The sequence below is a fragment of the Rhipicephalus sanguineus genome, chromosome 4 (genome assembly GCF_013339695.2).
Source record: "Rhipicephalus sanguineus isolate Rsan-2018 chromosome 4, BIME_Rsan_1.4, whole genome shotgun sequence".
NCBI lineage: Eukaryota > Metazoa > Arthropoda > Arachnida > Ixodida > Ixodidae > Rhipicephalus > Rhipicephalus sanguineus.
This window is the reverse complement of record NC_051179.1, coordinates 83,472,720-83,493,956: the sequence shown is the minus strand read 5'-3', so window position 1 is coordinate 83,493,956 and position 21,237 is coordinate 83,472,720. Positions and strand designations below refer to the sequence as shown.

The window sequence follows — 21,237 nt, the reverse complement described above, 5'->3', positions numbered from 1 at the left end:
TGACTGACGACGAAGTGAAGATGGACTTCTAGCGTATACGTTCGTTTCACACAGTGTATCTGTGCGCGTCTTGCCCTAACGAAGTTCATACGCAGACGTCACGTCAAAAACATCGAAGAGACAATCACCTGTCACGACGGCACGCGTTCGGATAGTGGCCTCCTTCAGTGTATAGGCCACTCCAGCCTTCTCGTCTTTCCATCACGCGCGGCACGCCGCTGTCGACGTCATTGTTTCGCATCTCCCGCGGCTTGAAAGGCACCGAGTCGTGAGACGCCGCCTGTCGAGAGCATACAACAAAACTTGCGTCTCCCACAAATCTCGGGTCAGCTCTCCGAAGCCCCGGTGTCAAGCGGAAACTTGGCACGGGTCTACCGGACGATGAACTTTCGTCGTCGGATGCGGGATTCCTGCGGCTAATTGTTCCGCTGCTGCGTAACGAAGGGGGATCCCCTTCCAACGAAGCTTCCGCTCCGCTTGCATCCGGCACACTTACACCAGCCCAGTCGCAACGTCACACTCCGCGCAGATAAGGCTCAGCAACAACACAGGAAAAGATAGGCCGACTTTCTGTGAATCGGCAGACTTTCTGCGAGGCAGTCCGAGTAAGAATAAACAGGCAGACTCTCTGCCTATCTCTTCGTACGTTCTTACGCATCTCATTTACACAGGGCAGCGTGGATGGACACCAATTAGCCCAGAAATTCGCATGCATACTAACTGTAGCCCAGAAACAAGTTCTATGGGACGTCACGGAGCGTGCTCTATGTACCCGCGCCGTCACAACTTTCTGGCAGCGCGACAAGGGGGTTCTAACGGTGAACCCTCGGTCGGACGCGGCGCTCCTGCGCGTAATTTTTCTGCTGCCACCTAACAAAAGGGTCACCCACCCTTCCAACGAAGCTTCCGCTCGTCTTGCGTCCGGGAGACACCGCAGTCCAACAGTGACGTCATAGTGAGTGTTCCACCCACGCCGTCGCAACCTTCCGGCGTGCGGTGCTGCTGGCCGTTGCACCGTGACATGCGCCGCGGCTCATTCGGGTCACACACACACACGCACACACACACAACGAAACGTGCTGACGGCGCTCAGAGGTGCCGCTTCCACCGCCGCGGCGGGAGACGAGAATAAACGGGACGAACATGCAGCCCGTGAGACGAGAAGTGAGACGGGAGTGTTTCCGAGGGACGGATCGAGCCCGACAGGAGGGGTCTATATAGTCTCAGTGTAACGCCATCCTGCCCACGTGACCCCAAGTTTAGTGACGGATGAACGCCAAACGCATCCCGACGGATCCAGCTCGCCACCTAGGTGTCATGGCGGCACGTTGTAAACTCTCGTGCAGCTGTATATGGACGATGGTGCGCACGCCCGGAACAATTAAATGTTCGGCGAATCGATGCGCCCTCTGCAAGCGCCGGAGTTCGTTCAGTTCAAAACGTCGTAAGAGATTACGGAGCGCCCATAGGCGTGTGCACAAACGATGCGAATGCACCGTGTATTGGAACATGTATTGTTTTATGTGTTTTGTTGTTTATTACTGTAAAAAAAATATATATAGCACCTGGCACTCAAACTGTCTCCTGCGATAATGCCCCCGAGGCAACGCATAATAATATCTGGGGTTTAACGTCCCAAAACCACGATCTGATTATGAGGGACGCCGTAGTGGAGGGATCCGGAAATTTCGACCACCTGCGTGGGATTCTTTAACGCGCACACGGGCCTCAAACATTTTCACCTCCATCGAAAATGCAGCCACCGCGGCCGGGATTCGATCCCGCGATCTTCGGGTCAGCAGTCGAGCGAGGTAAAGCAGGTATCCTGTAAATAAATAAATAGATAAATAAATAAATGACGGGGCCACTCGCGTCGTCCGAGTGCGCGTGACCCCACTTGGATGCGTCTTTAGGCTTTCGTTTAAATATTCCTCGATCGATTATTTTCTGAGCGGTTAGCCGCTATTGTATTTATCCATATCGCTTTATTAACAAGATCAGTATGCAAATGCGCGTAGAATCGCGGATGAAAATCGATAATTTACTTCATTAATACGAGTGCTCGAATAAGGGAGCCTAGTTGTTCACGCCATCGTACACCCTCGCGCTCGTGAAATGCGACCTTACAGTTCACGCAAGAGGAACAGCGATCGCATAATTCATCGAAAGAAGAAGAAAAAAAATGTTTTCGCCGTTACGCAGTCTTCCACTTGCAACGATTTCCACGGTACCGTAAAATGGGGAATGGAACTCCAATGAAACGGTTAAATGGACCGCGAAATAGAATAGACATCGGAGTCCTGCCCATGCACAGTTCAACGGCCCTTGTCTGGTTAATTCAACGCGGTCTGTACGCGCTTCTACACTACACGAAGACCGTACGCGCTAAAAAAAAAAGAAAACTTACAAAAAGAGCCACGCAAGAGAAAGGAGAAAGGGTGGGAGGAGAGAAAACGATCCTTGACCAACCGGCCGAATTCACGGCGACGAACGCCAGGTCATAGTCCCACGCGCTAAATTACGCTCCAGCGCGAGAGCGACCTCGAATCGTAAAGAAAGCGTGACGTGTCGTGCGCGGAGGCTGAGCCCACCATCGTGCGTACACTACACATGGTCGCCGCCTCCGCTGCAACCGTACGGACCCGTTCGCACGTGCGGTCACCTGCAATTAAGCTGCAGCAGCAACCGGTTACAACCACGTCGCTGTTGCCGCAAAAGCAAAGGTCTTTATGCACGTGCGGTTGCCTTCCTGAACCCCGCCCCTCAACCCTTTGTTTGTAATGACATACACCGATTATGCTAGAACCTTTTTGTAAGAAGGAAATTAATTAGATTAATTCATTCGTGGGGCCTCGAGTGCAACTCCGAGACCATAAGGGAGGGCTGTATACGGGCTAATCTTTGCCACCTACGGTGCTGTATTACGAGTACTTAGATCCAAGTACACTGCGATTTTACGTTTCACCCTACGGATATGCGGCCGGGAATCGAACCAACGACCTTGTGCACAGCACGCAAAAAAGAAAACGCTATGACTAAACTACGCCACTATGGCAGATGAAAGAAAGAAAGAAAGAAAGAAAGAAAGAAAGAAAGAAAGAAAGAAAGAAAGAAAGAAAGAAAGAAAGAAAGAAAGAAAGAAAGAAAGAAAGAAAGAAAAAGAAAGAAAGAAAGAAAGAAAGAAAGAAAGAAAGAAAAGGATAAGAAGAAAGAAACGACCTATCGTAAGCGTCAAAATGCCAGCAAGAGCCTGAAAGATGTGGTGATTGTTCGGAACTCTATACATCACGGCTGTATCTTTACATTTTTACATCGTAATTGTAATTCCTGTGGCGAACTAAGCGGAGAATACAGTCACGTAAACGAAATGCGAAGAAGAGCGTTGTGAATACTCGTGAGATGCGCCTACCGGTATAAGGACAGGAAAGGACGCGAACTATATGTAAATGCACCTACAAAACTCCCGGATTGATTAGCTAGCTGTTACTACACCAAGAATTACCGACAAATCGCGATTCTGTAGTACGCGTCGCAAGTTGTACAGACTATATAATTCTGATGCTTAGATATACTAATATACTGAATACCCTCCCGCTGATAAGTGATAACCATCTTTTTCGGGAAACCTTAGTTAACATTGTATAACACCATTCTGTTACACTGCTGCTAACATTGTTTGGAAAGAAACTTGTGTGTCTCTTTCATGCATTTCTATTCATATTGTGAACTCTATTTTTTTCGATGTAACACACTTCATATGTATAACTCTCCTCTTTAATGCCTCTGGCCCTGAGGGCAAAATAAATTAAATAAATGAAATGAAATAAACGAAGAAAAAAAAACAGTACAGCCTATGTGTGGGTCGCTTCTATCGCCAATCAATTGCCTCTTCAGTCAGGCGCAGCAGCACGGTGGCTGTCTGACCCATTCGCGCGCACATAGCCGGCAAACGGGATCGAGTGTTCGCATACAGTTGGCTCGCCGCGAATCAAAGACGCTGGGCCAGACAGGCATAGGCCTCGCCTCGCAGCTAACTACGCGGTCAACGACATGCTCTCCCCAATCAAGCCGACCGGCGCTCGCTCGCACGCCGCACAAACCCGACCGCCGAAAGCGTGCGCCCGAGCACCTGCTCGTAAAATGCCTACATGTATATATCTACGAGGCCAGCTGTTCTCGCGTGCACTTTGCGGGAGAGCTCAGGTGAGTGAGCGGGACACCGCAATAGGCTTGTAAAAGCAGCTGGCGGCTGCAGGCGAAAGAGTATAAGGTATAGTCTACACATACATACGCGAGAAGGAGGAAAGCAGCAGCTGCAGGCAGTAGTTGCTGCACTTCTTTCCAACGATGCAAGCGAGGCAGCGTGGCGCGCCGAACTGACGAAGCCCACGTGTGAAGCGAACACGACATAAAGAAAGATAGAAAATAAGAAATCGTACTACGTTGCCGATCACCCCCACACGGCCTAAGTGCGTGGACAGGCGAGCCCGATGCTTATACCATCGCGATTAATTCGGCGCAGTAGAAACAGGGTGATTGTACGTAGGCTCCACAGCACTGCTTCGGAGACGTGAGGCGAAGCACAGGTCTACGTGAAGCTGTGAGCGCCCGATCGCGTTGCTCCGCAGCTCCGTGCAGTGTAAGGAAGGCCAGCGTTCCTGTAAGGCAAATTACGCTCGTTCCATCACCTGGTTCTCTATTTTGACTTGACGTGGCGACCTGCAGCCTTCACTGTACTGCTCGAAATTAGTGAAACGAAGCGAAATTCATTAATAGCCGTGGACATTATATGACCTTAACTTTTCTCGCTTTTCGTATGGCGATTGACCATATGACAAGCTTCGCAAGAACTGAACTACACTTCAACTGCGTTCTACCTTCGGAGCTTTCCTGGACCAATGCGGTTGAGCAAGCAACGACATCCTATCCAATAAAGTTTTTCACCGCCACCACCACATCCTACCAAGTGATTCTCATGCGCGCACGTAATGTCGTAACGCTGCGAAAACAAAACAAAACAAAAAAAAAATGAAAGAGCAGGCGAAATGAGCGGAGAACGAAGATAAAAACCACCGCACGGGCCCGCGTGCGGTAAATCACCGACCACTAATCACCGGCTCAACGTGTCTCCTTACTTTTCCTACAAGGGGGCTCCACTCCACCGCCAACGCGACAAGGAAGCGCGATTATCGGAAGCGAGAGGGGAAGGCAATTTTTATTACAGGAAAGACGCGGGGCCGGCCTTCGCCCGACAAGCCACGTCTCCCTCTCTTCCTGGCTCTTGTCCCGGGAAGCCGCCATTGTTTGACTATTCTTTCGCCAAGAGTCAACGGCCTCCTTTCCCTACAACAGTAGAAGAGCCTAGACACGGAGAACAAGAGATCGACCGTTCGCTTGGCTCTCGCTGGCTCGTACACAAGAGCAAGGAAGAACAGCCCTCCCATGGAACAGCCACCAACGAATACTACACTACTACAATATCCATTCGCCCGGCTGCCCAACACCAACCATTCAGTGCGCAAGAAGACCACCCTCCCCATTGTTCGGCGCCAGTGGCACCGTTTTCTTTAGTCTCGGAGATGGACCGCAGCGGCGACTTAACCGCGCCTCCGTGCAGTACATGTGAGGACGGGCCGAAGAGGCAGCAGCAGCAGCATCAGAGACAAGTCGTACGAACATCGGTCCTTATAACAGCTGCAATCGCTTCTCCCACGCGCGGCGTCGCTCAAGGAGGAGGACTTCTACTACAAGGGCCACCACGCCTCCCACTGGTACACGCGTCCATTCTCGAGTCTATTGAGAAGACACACACGAAGAATAAAGAGTCGATCGACAAGCAGCATCAGCAGGGACGGCCAAGCGAGCGAGGCATTGTCTCCGGCAAATGTGGGACAACGCGGTGTGTAACTGCAGACCATTCTTTCTCTCCCTTTGTATATAAATATACACACACGTGCGTGTGTTTTCTTTTTGTTGTTTTTTGTACGCTAGCGAACTTGTGTGTGTATGTATGTTTCGCCCTTGCGTGGCCTGTCGTGTACAGTGTACAAAAAGCCACCATCGTTTCCTTATACCACACTTACTGGTTTCGCCTATATAGACGATGCAGGAAACGGGCGCGCTGCCTGTACTCGCCAGCCAATGTCAAGAACGGCGGGAAGCACATTACTAAGGGCAAAGAAAAGAAGATAGGAAGTGTAGGAAGGTGAGGAGCAGTTGCAGCGACGACCACCGACACGCGGAGCGTGTCCAATGACCGTATATATACGCTGGTGCGTGCAAACGGCTTTTGTTGCTCGCGCCAGTGTGTACGCAGTACATATAAGCACCGGGAGAGACAAACCGTATATACTTGTGTATACTTGTGCGTTCGTTTCGTGCGTACACACAAACCGTACACACGAACAGTGAGTGGGCATTCGGGGGGAAGAATGAAGATCGTTGCCGGACCCCTTCGGAAACGGAAAAAGAGAACACGCCCACACAAAAGTTATCGCCACGAAGGCAATGAGCGCTGCAAATCTCGAAGCTGCCGCGTCCATTTCTTGCCCGAGCGATCTCTGAAAGCAGGCACACACACGCACATGTATACGCATCAACAGAGTGTGCACACGTGATCACAGCGGAGCCATCTGCAGTTATGGGGTGCCCCGTAGGTCGCCATAAAAAGCATGCTGCAGGCTCGTCGTTGACCAGTGTATGCCCGATAGCGGTCATAATACACTGGTGGTGGTTCCGTTGGCCGACTCTATGCAACCACGAGACCACAGCAGCCTGCAGAGCCGGCGCATATGGTTATTTTCCCCGAGACAATGCGGGGCGCACACGGTTATTTATATACGCGAGGTTATATACCCACGCGTCATCGTATAAACGTGCGCACGGTCGGTTGCCGTAGTGTATGCATACTTCGCACGCGTGTATGGGATGACGTAGGCGTGTGTAGATAAATGGGATCTGAGGAAGCCCCTGGGTACACCGCGCTTGCGTGTTGAAAAGAGATATAATGGACCGCATATATTAATGTCGTCACGTGCACGTTGATTTATAAACAGTAGTACACCTTTTATGTACGCGGTCTTGCCGGCGACTGATTTGTATCGTATAATCACTGTTCTCTACAGCTCACAGCTAAGCACAAGACGACCTTGCCTTTATCTAAGGTCTCGGGACTTTCGTCTTTCATTTTACGTATCAAATCAAGCCAAACCAATTTTATTTACCAGTATACATGCTGGATGGGGCTACATGCTACATACCATGGATACCAGGATACATGCTGGATGGGGATGTTGTGCTAAAAGCTACGTACGTAGCATGACATGACCGAAAGACCGGACAAAAGGTAGCAAAAAAAAAAAAAACTAATCAGATCGTGCTTGACGCGACCAATGCTGTGAATACCCCAACATATTCGCTGCCGCTAGAAACTGCACTCTTGAATGTTCGATGATAGACAAGTATACAAGTAAAGTTGAACGAATTCGACAGCTAAGATCTGACGGGAGTTTCACGCACGTCTTTCAGAGACCAGGCTCCCACTTTCCTTCCACTCTCAGCGCTGAGCGGCGAGATACACAATGTTATGTTCCCAGCAGCGATCGATATCGGCAGGCACTCTCGGCTATCCCTTCTTCGTCGTCGTCGAAGGAAGCTCCGAGAAATAGGGGGCGGTACGAAAAAGAGAAAAGGAACGAGCCACACGTACGCGTTCATCCAGCGGCCACGCGCATAAACTCCGTCCCGCCGCTCCCTTCCAGCGTATACTATATACGCATGCCATGCTATATATTATACCGCTTTCCGCATACTATACCTTGTAGCCGGATACTATAGCCAGATGCTATACGTAATGCCGGATACTGTACGCGTATAGCCGGATACTATACGTATAGCCGTATAGTACACGAAAGCTGTATACTATACAGAAAGCCGTATATACCATGGAGAAAGCCGTTACACATACTTACTCTTCGAACACGGCGGGGCGAGCACGGTTGCCTCCTCCCTCCTCTCGGATGAGATGGAGAACATGAAATTTAAATGACAGCACGCAGGCGTTCGAGCCAGAAGGAGCGGCGCATACAATCCCCTCTCTTATAGCTCTCCTACGCCATTCGACCAGGTCCCTCATCTTTCTTTTCACTTTCGTCTTCGTAGCCGGCATAAGTCGCTGCCCGCATAGCGAGGGGGCCGTCACGTGACCGGGACAACGTGCGCACGCCACGGCCGTACACACAACACGCGCGTGCGCGCACGCGTCGAGCGTCGATTCACCCGCAACTCGACCGCACCCACTTTTTTTTTTTTCAGCACTCAGAAGTTGAGGTCACGGTATGGATAGGGTAAAAAAAAAAGGGGGGGGGGTTAGGTCTGAATTCCTGGAAGCTGTACTTGATATCTCCTCGAGGAGTCCACTCCATGGAACGTAGCATTCACGGTAAAAGAAGACAGAAAGAAAGAAGAGACGAAATGAAAGAAAGAATCAGGGCCGTTGCATGCGTCCTGTACGTGTTCGTCTTGCGCTGTTTCATCATTCAAATTTAGTACGTGCACAACCAGCCCAATTCAAGACGCTAAGAATCATTCATCTGTTTGTAGGAACAAGTTGTAGCTGTGTGAACAATTGGAGATCCGTACACGGGGTTTCCCGATTGACGAACTATTCGTCCTGGCCGGGGTTTCCCAGAACTGTGCAGAAAAGATTGTCGCTTCCGAGAAATCCGCATTGAGTTAAACTTGTAACGCTTACGTTTGTGCAAAATAGGGTCGATAACACATTGTCTTGCACGAACCTCATTCCACTCTAAACGGGCTTCCGAATAACGCAGATTTGGTAAAGAAAGAAAGGAAAGAAAGAAAGAAAGAAAAGAAGAAAGAAAGAAAGAAAGAAAAGAAACAGAAAGAATAGAAAGAAAGAAAGAAAAAAAGAAAGAAAAAGAAAGAAGAAAGAAAGAAGTCAACATGTACGTGCTGAATGATTCAGCAGGCCATGAACCCAACTCTACTCTTACGACGAGCCGGAATGGATCGCAGGGAAAGTTGCACGCATGAGTGCATGTGCGCACCACTCCAGAGTAACCTTCAAGGCGCCCTTTTAGGTTGCATCATGTTTTCTGTTACTTCTTTTTCTTCTTTCTAGGGATCTACACCACTGACTGCGACTGCGTGTTCAGTTCGTGTTCCGCGACACCGATAGAAAAACGCTTTGCGGTGATCGGATGAATTCATCGCACCGAGATGAAATTTTAAATGCTATATATGTCTCTCTTACAAGGGAACAAAAAAGAAACGAAAAAAGAAAAACAAACAAACGTAGATTTGTATAGCTGGTTTCAAAGTATCGCAGAGTTTCAGGGTAACGTCTATATACCTGGTTTAGCTTTTTGACATTTTCTTCAGCTTGTGATCTTCGAATAGCCATTCCTTGTTCGTTGATCATGTTCCTAGCACTGTGCCGCAAAAAATATTGAAACACGCGGCATAAACGAAAGTGCGATGTATTAAAGGGTAAAAAAGGTGTTTTATTGTCTAAACGCTTTACTTTATTAATGCGAACCTCGAAGTGATATTTGTCTTTGTTCATCCATAAGCATACTTAGGTTCGCTGAAATCTCCAAGTAGTTTGTGAAAGTCACCAGTCTCTTGTTCGTACAGTTTTTTGTTTTTTAATTCTTATATGGTATGTTATTTGTTCGCTTATTTCTCCTCGTCTGTGTCTTTGCGGTGTCTTTCTGCAAAGGAAAAACGAACATGACAATATGATGCACGTGTATTCTGTACTAGAAAATTAGTTCAAACATGATTAGCACGTTTATGTAACCAGATCAAGAATATCCAAGCAGTTTGGAAGCACGGCTGTCGTTACACACTACAAAAAAATCGAACTCAAAGCGATCTTAGATGCGTATATGAAGTCCACATAAAGTATTGCAGTGGAGTTGCGATCTGGGCCAGTTAGTACGCATCCTTGAGTATTACAGCCAGCCAAAGCAACGAAGGATATAGAGGAGTTGTCTCCTCTATCCTTCGTTCCTTTGGCTGCAGGTTCCAATACTCAACCATGTTTAATGTACTCCGAGACCATCCACCCTTCGCCGCCGACCTCGGAGGCCTCGCTCGCCCTCCTCTCACTTCAAAAAGACGTGACAAGGACGGCGTATACTTCACTGCGTCGGCCAGTACACATGCGCGTGCCGCACGTCCTGTTGCGTATGCGTGATCGGCGGCGGTCGTGCCTCGAGGCACGCAGCGTCCGCGCGGCTCGTGTATTGTGCGCTGCTCGCGCGTGCAGATAGATTGCCTTACCTATACTCCTGTAACCAACTGACTAAGCGCAGGCTTCTTGTTATTTTCCCGAAAGAAGACAAAGAGCGTGGATGCATTTTGCTGCGCACGTATAGCCATTTTGTTTTTCTTGGCGTTCAGTCTGCCACCCACGTCGACAGATAGACAGAAAGCAAAAGTTTAGCCTATATCCGGCGTGTTTGTGGACTGGGCTCCCGCTAGGTGTCGGCCAGGAGGTCTTGCCTCTTAGGTATATATGCTACCTTTACGTATAGTAGAGTCGCACGTGGGCCCGCCATCTTGCCTGGCTAGCGACGCGGGGAAACTGCACTCCTTTTTTTGCAAGTGTGTCGCCGATCGACATTACTGGCGAGTCGCCGACCGGCAATGAACTTGACTGGCGATTATCAGGGTCAATTCAGTTCGCTGCAGCGGCGTCGTCGCGAAACAGAAAAATTGGCCTGGGCATCATCTTCTCCGCAATTGACAGTTTCTAGCCGCGTTTGGAATCTGCTACCTAAAGGTAGCATATACAGCATAACTCTTGCCCGGCTTCATCAACCCGCTGTATTGCCCCAAGCAATTGCCCGTCCAGGGCTTAGCTGAGCAGCGCGGCCAGCCAACGCGCTCGGAGGCTATCGGTAGAGGCTGCGTTCTCAATAGACGCTTATTGATCCCTGGCATATCATAGATATGCTTACGAAGGTAGCTCTGACATTTTTTTGCCTGCTGTCAGCGCCGTTGTGAAGTGTGATAAAAGAATCTGCAAAAACGCAGTGTTGCTTAAAGAGGCGCCTTCATTTGACGCAAGAAAAGGGAATGTTCGAATGAAACAACGATAGAATAAAGTAGGATAAACGTTAGCAATGTGATATAAACACTACGTTAACAGCAAATCAGTAAAGAAAAGGAAGATTAGGTTCTGGGTTTTCATTCTCATTCATAAATTGAAAAGTACATTAAATTTCTGCACTCCCGTGTTGTTCGACGTGTGCGCGGTACACAATCTCGTTTCTTGCATTCCGCACCCGTCGAAATGCGGCTGCCGCGACCTGGAATCGAACCCGCGACATAGTGATCAGAGGCGAAGTGCCATAGACGCTGAGCCACCCTGACCGGCAACAATGTCTCGTTAATATGGGTCCCCGTTTAATATGGACACAACTCGCAAGAATGGATGAAATTTTCAGAGCTGTCGGTGGTCACGCATATCTGCCCCGTTAATACAGTTAATACAATACGCAATCCGAATAATATAGACAGCCTTTTCGGCTACGAAGGTGTAAAAGGCCGGCATTTTTGTCTCGTTATTGTGGACACTACTTCGCATAGTTAATAGAAGCGGCGCACTGCTTGGGTCAAGATGCACAATGACAGAGCACGTCGACGAATCCTCTCAACATTCACATCTGCAGGACGAAAACTATGCAACGCTGTGCACGAATAATGAATAAATAGCTCGGGGAGATCAAGCTTTACACTACAAGCTGCTCGCTGTGGCTTAATTGCAGGCAGCGATTGACTATACATTGAACATAAGAAACATGCCCAAACTGCGCTTCAATTAGCAGAAGTGCCGTATACACTATATGTAATGTAGAGTATAAATCATCAGTATACAAGCCTTCATCTCCTGGTCTTTCTTGGCCGAATAAACAGCATAGTTGCATCCTTCTTCCGCTTATAACCCGATGTTTCTTTTAACCGTGATTGCTTATTGTGGACGACTCATATTATATGGACAGTCTTCCTGAGAAACCGAAGCTTCTGTATCAACAAGACGTGACTGTATACATAGCATCCTATAGCGTCTTTTCAAGAGAATACGTCCTACAAGAGGCAATCATGCAGTGAACAAGCTGACGAGTGATAATAATATGTCGTAGTGATAACTACTACTCAAGTTGTCGAAATGGGTACCTTTACTCGACGATCGGTGATATGAAGGATGCTTGAACTGATGCTATACAGAGGAATTTCACACTGCCGAAGACCACAGGAGAGGCTTCCGCGTGGTCACCTTGAAAGCCATAGCAACGGATTCTTACCTGCAAAACACAGAGGAAACAACAACGTTATGAGCGTATAGGACAAAACGGTCCACTTACTGAACCGTGTTGAGACGATTAAGACACACACAGTAAGACGATTAAAACACACACACACACACACACACACACACACACACACACACACACACACACACACACACACACACACACACACACACACACACACACACACACACACACACACACACACACACACACACACACACACACACACTTTTTCGCTGCTACGACAAGTAGAGAGGACAGCAGGAATACAAACGTGAGTAAAATTACCAGACAAGACCATGTTCACAAACCGAAAACGAAACGGCAGCGTTATCGAGTATCTTATTCGCTAGTACATGAGACTGAGAAGCTTCGATGTTTTCCACAATGAGCATCGAGCACGTTTTCTTTTTTTATTATATTTGCGAAACGGGGCTACAGCGCGGCTTTGAACATGGGCCAACTTCCTCTGTTCTTATTTAATAAACCCGCGTGATGGTAGAATCAGCATGTCAGGTCGAGACAGCAAGGCTCGATCCGCTTGAACAAGCAGGGGCCCTCTACCTGCAGCGCCTCGACGCAAGCGCGCTCGAGCGTTCAAACGCGTTGAAACATCTGAAAACTCGTTGAGAAACTTTTCCTCCCGCACACTAGCGCAGCTTCACCATTCCATACATAGCAGTTAACGCTGTGGAGGCTGCGCAAATAGTTCAGTCAGGAAAATGTATAACTCCGCGCGTGTCATAGCCGCGTTACGTCGTTGTAAGCGCTCGTGCGAGCAGAGAAAGGGTGCACGTGCATCGAGCGTCACGACGCTTCAGGTGAAAAACAAAGAAACGAGGACAACGAAACGCTAAGAGAAAAAGCACGACATATTCACACCCGTATAACAGAGTTGTTTATCTCTAAGCCACAAAAACTTCTATTACTCCGCATAAACTGAACGCATTTGTGCGAAACAATGAACCACTCCTAATCAGGTCCCGCTTACAGTGATAGATATATAGCCAGCAAACCTGACATTTTTCGCCTGGTTTCCTGGATATAGCCAGCATTTAACCAGGACCTGATTAAGAGTGTATCCTGGTGCGAACACATATGTACTGCAAGAAGTCTCGCTATAGCCACCAGAGCGTTGACTGCTATGTACGGAACGGAGTACGGTGGAACTCAGGCACATCACGGCCGAGACTCCCGTACGCTATCACGGCATTCCTGAGATTGCTGCGCCCTCGATAATATATTGTCGTCGACAACACGAAAGCGACAAGTTCAGTGACGATAACAGTTGCCGCATTGAGCTTGTCTTACTATTGTTTCATTTTTATCAGCTCTGCGCGCAGTTTTTTGTACAGAGTGAACCCGTTCATGCATGGTATAGCGCGGCACGCGTTACACGTTGATAGCGATACGCTTGGCGGCATAACGTAGGAATTCCTTTCTCTCGATTCCATACGTGCGTTTTATCGGCCAGTGTTTGCGATCAAACGACTACTATGGTACGTGATACAACGTCGAGCTTCGCGCCGCTCTGGCAATCGACGAAGAACGAAAGAAAAAAAAAATCTGGATTGGAATCGTTTAATACGTCACATGCGTTCCAACAAACCTCGTATAGACGGTTTCGCTGTCGACAAACACAGACCCTGGACGGATTCCGGTTTCGTGCACTCACGCAGCCCGCAAATTTTCAACACTTCTCACCCTGTGCCTAGCCAAATATTTCAAATAAAGATGCTTCTAATCTATACCCAACATTATAAGAGCTAGTCCTTAACTTATGCGCCTTCCTTTTATCTGAAGGCGGAAAAAGGGTCTTTCCTTACTCTGACATAACTTAAGAACACGCTTTGTGCTTCGTTGTTAGAGAGTGATAAATGAAGAACCGGAAGTTTCTTGGCGTACAACACGTGCTGCTACTATCGCAGTCTTGAAACCGTCTATAGACCTTATGCAAAATTGCTGCCATCTAGCGGCCGCAGTGCGCATTTCCGCCATGTTGAAGGCTAAGCGCGCTCCGCATGTGCACACACGGAGCGTACTTATCGACGTGTGGCGGCTGATAGGGACGGCAATGCCGACATATTTTCATGTGCCGTGTTGCTGAGATTGAGGAAAATGGAATGCTGAAAAAGGTTAGCAGGAAAGTCGCCTCCATGTGTTATTAGATTTTCTTGCGGCCGACGGGAAGGGCAGATCGTTCCGTTGCTTCCGGCTACTGCTTACGATTAACGCCGTATTTACATCCGCCGTTCTTAATAGATGCGGTATGTGCCAGCATCGGAACTCATCGGAGAACACTCTTTCGTGTCATGCCAGAACGAGACAGTTTTCGCGCCGTGTACTTTTGCAGGAACAGACAAACCGACTTCGTGTAGGAGCTCCAAAGCTGCATCGCGGTTACTCGCGCATGCCTGTGCTGCTCTTGACAGCAGGGGCGTAGCCGGGGGGGGGGGGGCCAACCCCCCCCCCCCCCCCCCGAAAATTTTCAGTTTTGCTGGCGTATATATACACGCGCACATACAAACGCACGCACGAACATCGATAAAGTATGGTTGAACCCCCCCTCCCCCCCCCGAAAAATATTTCTGGCTACGCCCCTGGTTGACAGCATTACTTTGTTTATTTCATTTCGACAACAATTACATGTTAGACAGACGCGTCATCGATTCTCAGCGAACGAACCGATTGTGCTGGATCGTGTTGTTTGTAGTTTGTTTTCGACTGTGTAGTTTAAAAAGGTAGCGTCTGGCGGGGTGCTTTGCGCGCGTATTACTTCACTATGAGTATTTTTCAAGCATTTCATGTGCTATCACTGCCGAATTCAGAGGGGCGGCCCGGATGGCCTGACACCCCCTCTCCCTACTTTCTTTTTTTATTTATACCCCAAGAAGAGCACATGTCAGGTTCTCCCAGCTGACGCTGATCGCCCTTCGGGAAAAAAAAAAATCCTGTATCCACCCCTGTGTGCTATGAAATATTAAGAGATGCTTTTGTGTGGCACTTTTCGTATGAAACTGAAAAAACATGCTGTTCCCGCAGATGTGTTACATTCGACCATCGGTGCGCTACCGTTGGTTGCGCGCTGAGATGGTTTCGTAAGCGTTCAGTCGGCGACGCAAAACTGCCTTGCTGCAACGGGTTGAAATTGTAAGGCTCGAGTAGGCCCCGAAAGCGACGATGTGAACGCGAATACTCTTGGCGGATCGTGTTATTTACGAGTAGATGTCGGAAGGCAATTCAATAAAATACTAGCTAATCGGCGCCTACTTCTTGGAGTATAACTAACGCGTTTCATGTTCACTTTTCACGTGCGTGAAAAGCGGACCTTTCTTACATTTAATCGTGCGGTAGCTCTATGCAAAACATACATCAGTGACTACATTGTTTCAAAAACAACAAACAGGACAGCGGTTTTTTTTTTAACTAAGATGCACAATACATTAGGTCGACGTAGCTGTCCCTTATGAAATACACTTTGAAATGGGTCAACAGCACTTTCTTACCGTCATCGCTGTGCTCAGCCGCGTCGCGCGCCAATGCCTCCGCCCAAAAATTCTACACCACACGCATGATATTCCGATAGCTATATAACAACATTTCATTCGCTACACTAAAAACAGACAAAATTTATAACCAAGCGCAAAGCTTCAGTCTCAGCGATGACAGGCTTACACGTGACTCGGTGACAAACATGTACCTTCTTCTCGTTGCGAGGTAGTTCTTCACACGTAATAATTGCCAACGTAAAAACTAGGAAATGCCGGTAACGTGTACAGGCTCGTCTGACATTTTTATGCACCGATTGCCGACTATCAACGCAGATACAAGCAAGAAGTTATAGCAGCGATAGCAATACGATTCGGACACAAGCCTCCAACATGGCGCCGAATCAGTAGTTTCGTCAAACCTCCGACAGATGGCAGCAATTTTGCATAAGGTCTATAGCCCGCTACATTGGGGCGATTCCTCTTCCGATGTCGGTGCCTCCTCGTACCGTTCGAACTTCGTTAGCGGTCGACATGACGGCCCGTCCAGGCTGTCAACTAGATCAGACAGGCGTGAGCGGTGGAAGGCAAGAAAGATAGGATAGAAATCGAGCGGTAGGTGCCGCTACAATACAGCGACCCGAAGAGTATAAGCGCACCTTTTCTGCGCAATAGTACAGTGCCATGACCATCTATGACCGCTGGGGATACATGATAAGAGATTCCACAAGACAGTGTTTCGATTCATACACAACACAGGCACATATCTATAATACACCCATACACATGAAGTAGTACGCCTTATAGAGTAAGCCTTCTCGCAATTAAATAAAGTAGGAAAAAAAAAAGGGATTGCACACCCTTAGTTCCAAACGCTTTTCTTTTTCTTTTTCACGAAGAAAGGCGACCACATCTGACGCCATCACCTCCAGCCCTCCCGGCTCCTACATGGGGTCAGGGCAAGTCCGAGAGCAGAACGCGCGTCGATAATACGTACGGACAGCGGGAGATAACAGGCACTGAGAATGGAAAGGAGAGCAGAGGGAAGAAGGAGAGCTAGCGCGATGTCGTTTCAAACATCGAGCCAACTGCGCCACAACCACTGCCACTACCACCACCCCAGACGTGTTTGTATAATACCGCTGTTGGGCGCAAATCGGATAAGACGGGCAAGATGAAAGCAGCAGGCTGAGGGGGGAAGGAGGGGCCGACAAGGAACGCGACGGCATTTCTGCAAACGCGTCCTATAAAGGGCGAAGGGGGGGTGGTGGGGGGTTGAGGGCACCGCCCCGGGCATTCCTCACTCTTATCGGCGGCTCGCAGGCCGCCGAGAGAGCTGTGCTTCGAGCGTACGCGTACACGCAACCACGACCGCCGCCGTCGCCACGCGCATTGCAGTGGAGTCGGCCGCGCCGGTTGCAAGACCGGCTGGCATGGATGGCTCTTTGACCGCCGGGCCGGCCACCCGAGCAGGAGCAGAGTTGAGCGAGGAAGAAATATAGTTCGCGGGTGGAGACAGAGGGGAGAGGACGCTTTTCCACGAAAAAACGCAGACGAGAGAGAGAGACTCAGACAGAGTTAGAGAGAGAGAATGAGTAGGAGGATGGATGCTAGCCTTGTGGCCCTGCCGATAACGCATGCAAAAAAACGCAACGAAAGAAAGAAATAACCATGCACGAACAGTATGCCTGAGCAGCTGATGCCACGGGGCGCACACGGATGTTTTAAGATATCTCGTCGGAAGAGGTCACGTAGGTATGCATAGAGATGGAGAATCAACGTTATTGGAAGCACGCGCGTGGATGGGACTATAGAGAGAGAAGCCGCAAGTGACGAAGAGGCAGGGTAGTATACGTAATATATTACTGCACTCATAGGCGTGCGCAGGGTTCCCCTTCGGGGGGGGGGGGGGGGGGGGGGCGGGGGCGAAGGTTCGTCGCAGCGCTCCCCCCTCGCAATTATGTCAATGTACGGCGCTGACATTGCGCCCCCCCCCCCCCCCACTTAGGTGAATAGGGGAGGCGGCAGAAGAACACCAGATGGTGAAAACTTCAAGACCCTCAACTGCGGCGTCTCTCATAATCAAATCGTGGTTTGGGGACGTTAAACGCCAACAATTATATAATTATTATGTTAAGCTGAAAAGTTCTTATGCAGCCGTAGCTTACTCCCCATAAGTGTTGCCTTCGGGCGTCGTAGAAGTCACGAGACGTAGTAAGAAGAAAGAGAATTTACTAAAACATCAGAAAAAAATTACACCATCTCCCGCTAAAGGGGACCATGAGGCGATGCGAAGCCGGAGCACTTGCACGATCGCGTTCCGTTGGCGTTCGTTGGGCATGCTACCGACCTCGCGTCGTGGAACGCGAAGAGGGACGCTACGCGCGTCGTATCTTCCATCTAGCCTGGCCGTTAATTCTCACAGGGCGAGCGGGGAACGCGGTCGACAGGCGGGCGAGAGGGGGGCAGCGTAGGAGAGGAGAGAGAAGGGGAGGGGACGCGCATGCGCTCGAGCTCATCGCGGCGTTGCGCAGGAGAGAATTTCGGCATGTCTAGCCCGCGTTTGAGAGGAAGAGAGGAAAGGGGGAGGGGAGAGGGGTATGGGAGGGGGGAGAAAGTGGAGAGGGGCAGTGGAGAGGCAAAGTGGAGAGGGGAAGGGGAGAGGGAAAGTGGAGAGGGATATAGTGGAGAGGGTTGGTGGAGAGGTGTGTGGAGAGGGTATGCGCATGCGCAGTAAGGGTGGTCACGCCGCACACCACCGGATTGAGCTCGGCCTTAAGGTATACTTCGCATCTAAAAAACGCCAGGCCTGCGCTGAAACCGCAGCACAGTCACAGCGAAAGCTGGAAGAGCGGCGTTTCTAGAGCCCGTTAAGTAGTGCACTGTAGTGTAGTTCCTATAACTTTGGCACACACCCACGCTCTCTTGGGGCTACAATACAAGTACACTAGAAAGGTACCCACTACGCCATAAATCACAATTTTCGTGAAGTTGGAAAGCACCTACTAAGCCATTATTCGTCATTCTGCGGAGAAGCGAGGCACCAGCTACACGTCTGTAAGGCATTATGTGCACTTTGTTGACGCGACGACTGATGACGACGAAGAATGCTGTATAAAATACGTTGACGTGGGAGAGAGACGGGGGGGGGGGCGAAGAACTTTACTGAGACCCTGAAGAAATTGATCACGCGCTTATGGGCTTCCTTGGCAACCAATACAAGTGCACTCGCGAGGAACCCACTACGCTATAAATCACTGTAATTTTTTAGAAGTAGGGCAACAGGCACTGTGCCATTTTTCGTCATTCTACGAAGAGCGTTAGTACCTGCTAAACGCATGTAAGGCATTATGCGCACTTTGTTGATGCTGTGCCTGATGACGATGAAGAATTATGGCAGAGACCTTTGTAATGGGTTGTAAGCATTCAACAACCTACTCGTTGCGCAATTCGCATTGTGTGACGCCTGGTTACAGAATTCGCGTTGTGCGACGCTTGGTGCTTATTTTACTCTTCTACCACGCTATTCCTTCCCGACATGAAGCCTGAATAGGATCTTTTTGCAAAGCAGTTTTCAAGCACCGGCAAGTATGCATTTCATGCGTATGGCTCTCCATCTAAAGGACATTTACGAAGAACTTGACATAAGACCGGACTGGCACCCCATCTTGATGAGGTGTTCATCCTTACCAGCCTCCACGTGTAACAAGCTTTGAAGAGTGACTTTTCCTGCTTCTCTGGACTTGCACGGTATATATGCATGTAAGCTTTTGAATGCTTGTGCAGTGCTTGTGCGATTATTGTCGCTAAGTGAATGCATCACTACGTCATAGCGTTTGTGATAATTTCAAATACGCATTATAATAAATACCATGAAAGAAAAAAAAAACCGGCATGGCTCAGAGGTTGAATACTGGGCTCCCACGCAGAGGGCCCAGGTTCGAACCTCGTTCCATCCTGGAATTTTTTTCTTATTTCGTTTTTTTTCTTCTCTTATTTCGAGCGATACTGGTTACGGACACCGGCGGCGGCGGCGGCGGCGGACAACTACGGCGCCAAAAACGGCCGGTGAAATGATCTCATAACAGCTTTCGCTGAAATAACATGCCACACATGCAACACAACGCCACACAGGCGAACAGCACGAGAGTCTCTCTCGTCAACGTCTTCTTCTTCCACTGCTCACACTAGCATGCGCGTTTCTCATAGACGCGCTAGCGATATGCTAACATAAGTGTTTCGGTCGTTTCGCTTGATCACTACGACCCTGCCTTCTATCACTGCTTTTTTACGAGCTCTTAACGTGCTTCACCTTGTGCACGCGCTGTTTTTGTGTCGCCTTTCTCTAACTGCCCTATCTGTCCGTAGTATTACTACACCGGTGAGGTCTTTCACGTTCCCATTCCACAGTCCGTCGTCCCTACTGCATCCATCTAGTAGTAACTTATTGCAGGCAGCGCGACATCATGGATGCATAATCGCTTCTTGATTGCCAATTCCCTCCTCACGGTTGCTTCCTCCGTGCAGCCGCGCCTAATGATGACCAGGCCGACGGCCGAGCAAGGTGAAAGAACTCGCGCCTCGACTCGCGCCGTCCTCACCAAGCTCGTTTGCGGAGCCGTCTTGCATTGCAGGACAGAGAACCGACGGCCCAGCAAGTCGAACCTGAAACTCACTCGTCCGGTGCAATTAAAGGCGACACCTCATTTGTGTGCACACCAATCAAAAATTAAAGAAAAAGACTAATTTAAGCCCACCGGCCCAGACGTCAACATTAGTAGTTCAACGTCGTGGTAGCGAAGAATGGTATAGTGTGTGTGCGTGTGAGTTTCCAAACCCGCCGCGGTGGTCTAGTGGTTACGGTGCTTAACTGCTGAAGGTCGCGGGAACGAATCCCGGCCGCGTCGGCCACATTTAGACGGAGGCTAAATGCTAGAGGTCCGTGTACTTAGATTTAGGTGCACGTTAAGGAACCCCACGGGTGGTGGAAATTTCCGAAGCTCTCTACTGTGGCGTCTCTCATAATCAATGTTTTGCGACGTAAAACCTCAAGAATTATATATATACGAACGACGAGTGTGACACGCTTCTCGCGTAGGAAAGTTAGAACAATAACATTGTTGCGTGACAGCAGCTTCGCGGACTCCGTTCAAGATATATCGGTGTTGCAGTCCTGGATGCCCTCACGCCGTTTCCGCGTACCCCGCGAGCCTGAGACCGCCGCGTCGGTCGTTAAACTGATAGTGAACAGACCACGGCTCTTCCCTCGAACGGTTACGAGGGGCAAGAGGTGTTTGCCTGTCATCGCGCCCCTTGCTTTGGAACCAATCGTCGATGTGTTCGACCTTCGACCCCAGGAGCTGTCGTCTGGAAGCCGCGGCCGGGTAACGTTGATCGTCGTGGAA

The 21,237-nt window shown here is 49.3% G+C and overlaps 1 protein-coding gene and 1 long non-coding RNA gene across 2 annotated transcripts in view; one reads left to right on the top strand and one right to left on the bottom strand.

Annotated features, from left to right (window-relative positions):
• The window catches only part of LOC119390351 (calsyntenin-1), a 241,135-nt gene that overhangs the window by 68,953 nt on the left and 150,945 nt on the right, over nt 1–21,237 (top strand). The gene's annotated exons all lie outside the window — the stretch shown is intronic.
• Nucleotides 9,504–12,331, bottom strand: LOC119390352 (uncharacterized). The gene is made up of 2 exons (XR_005183287.1): nt 12,208–12,331; nt 9,504–9,734 (listed from the first exon to the last, which is right to left on the bottom strand). It is a non-coding gene; the product is annotated as an uncharacterized LOC119390352 (long non-coding RNA).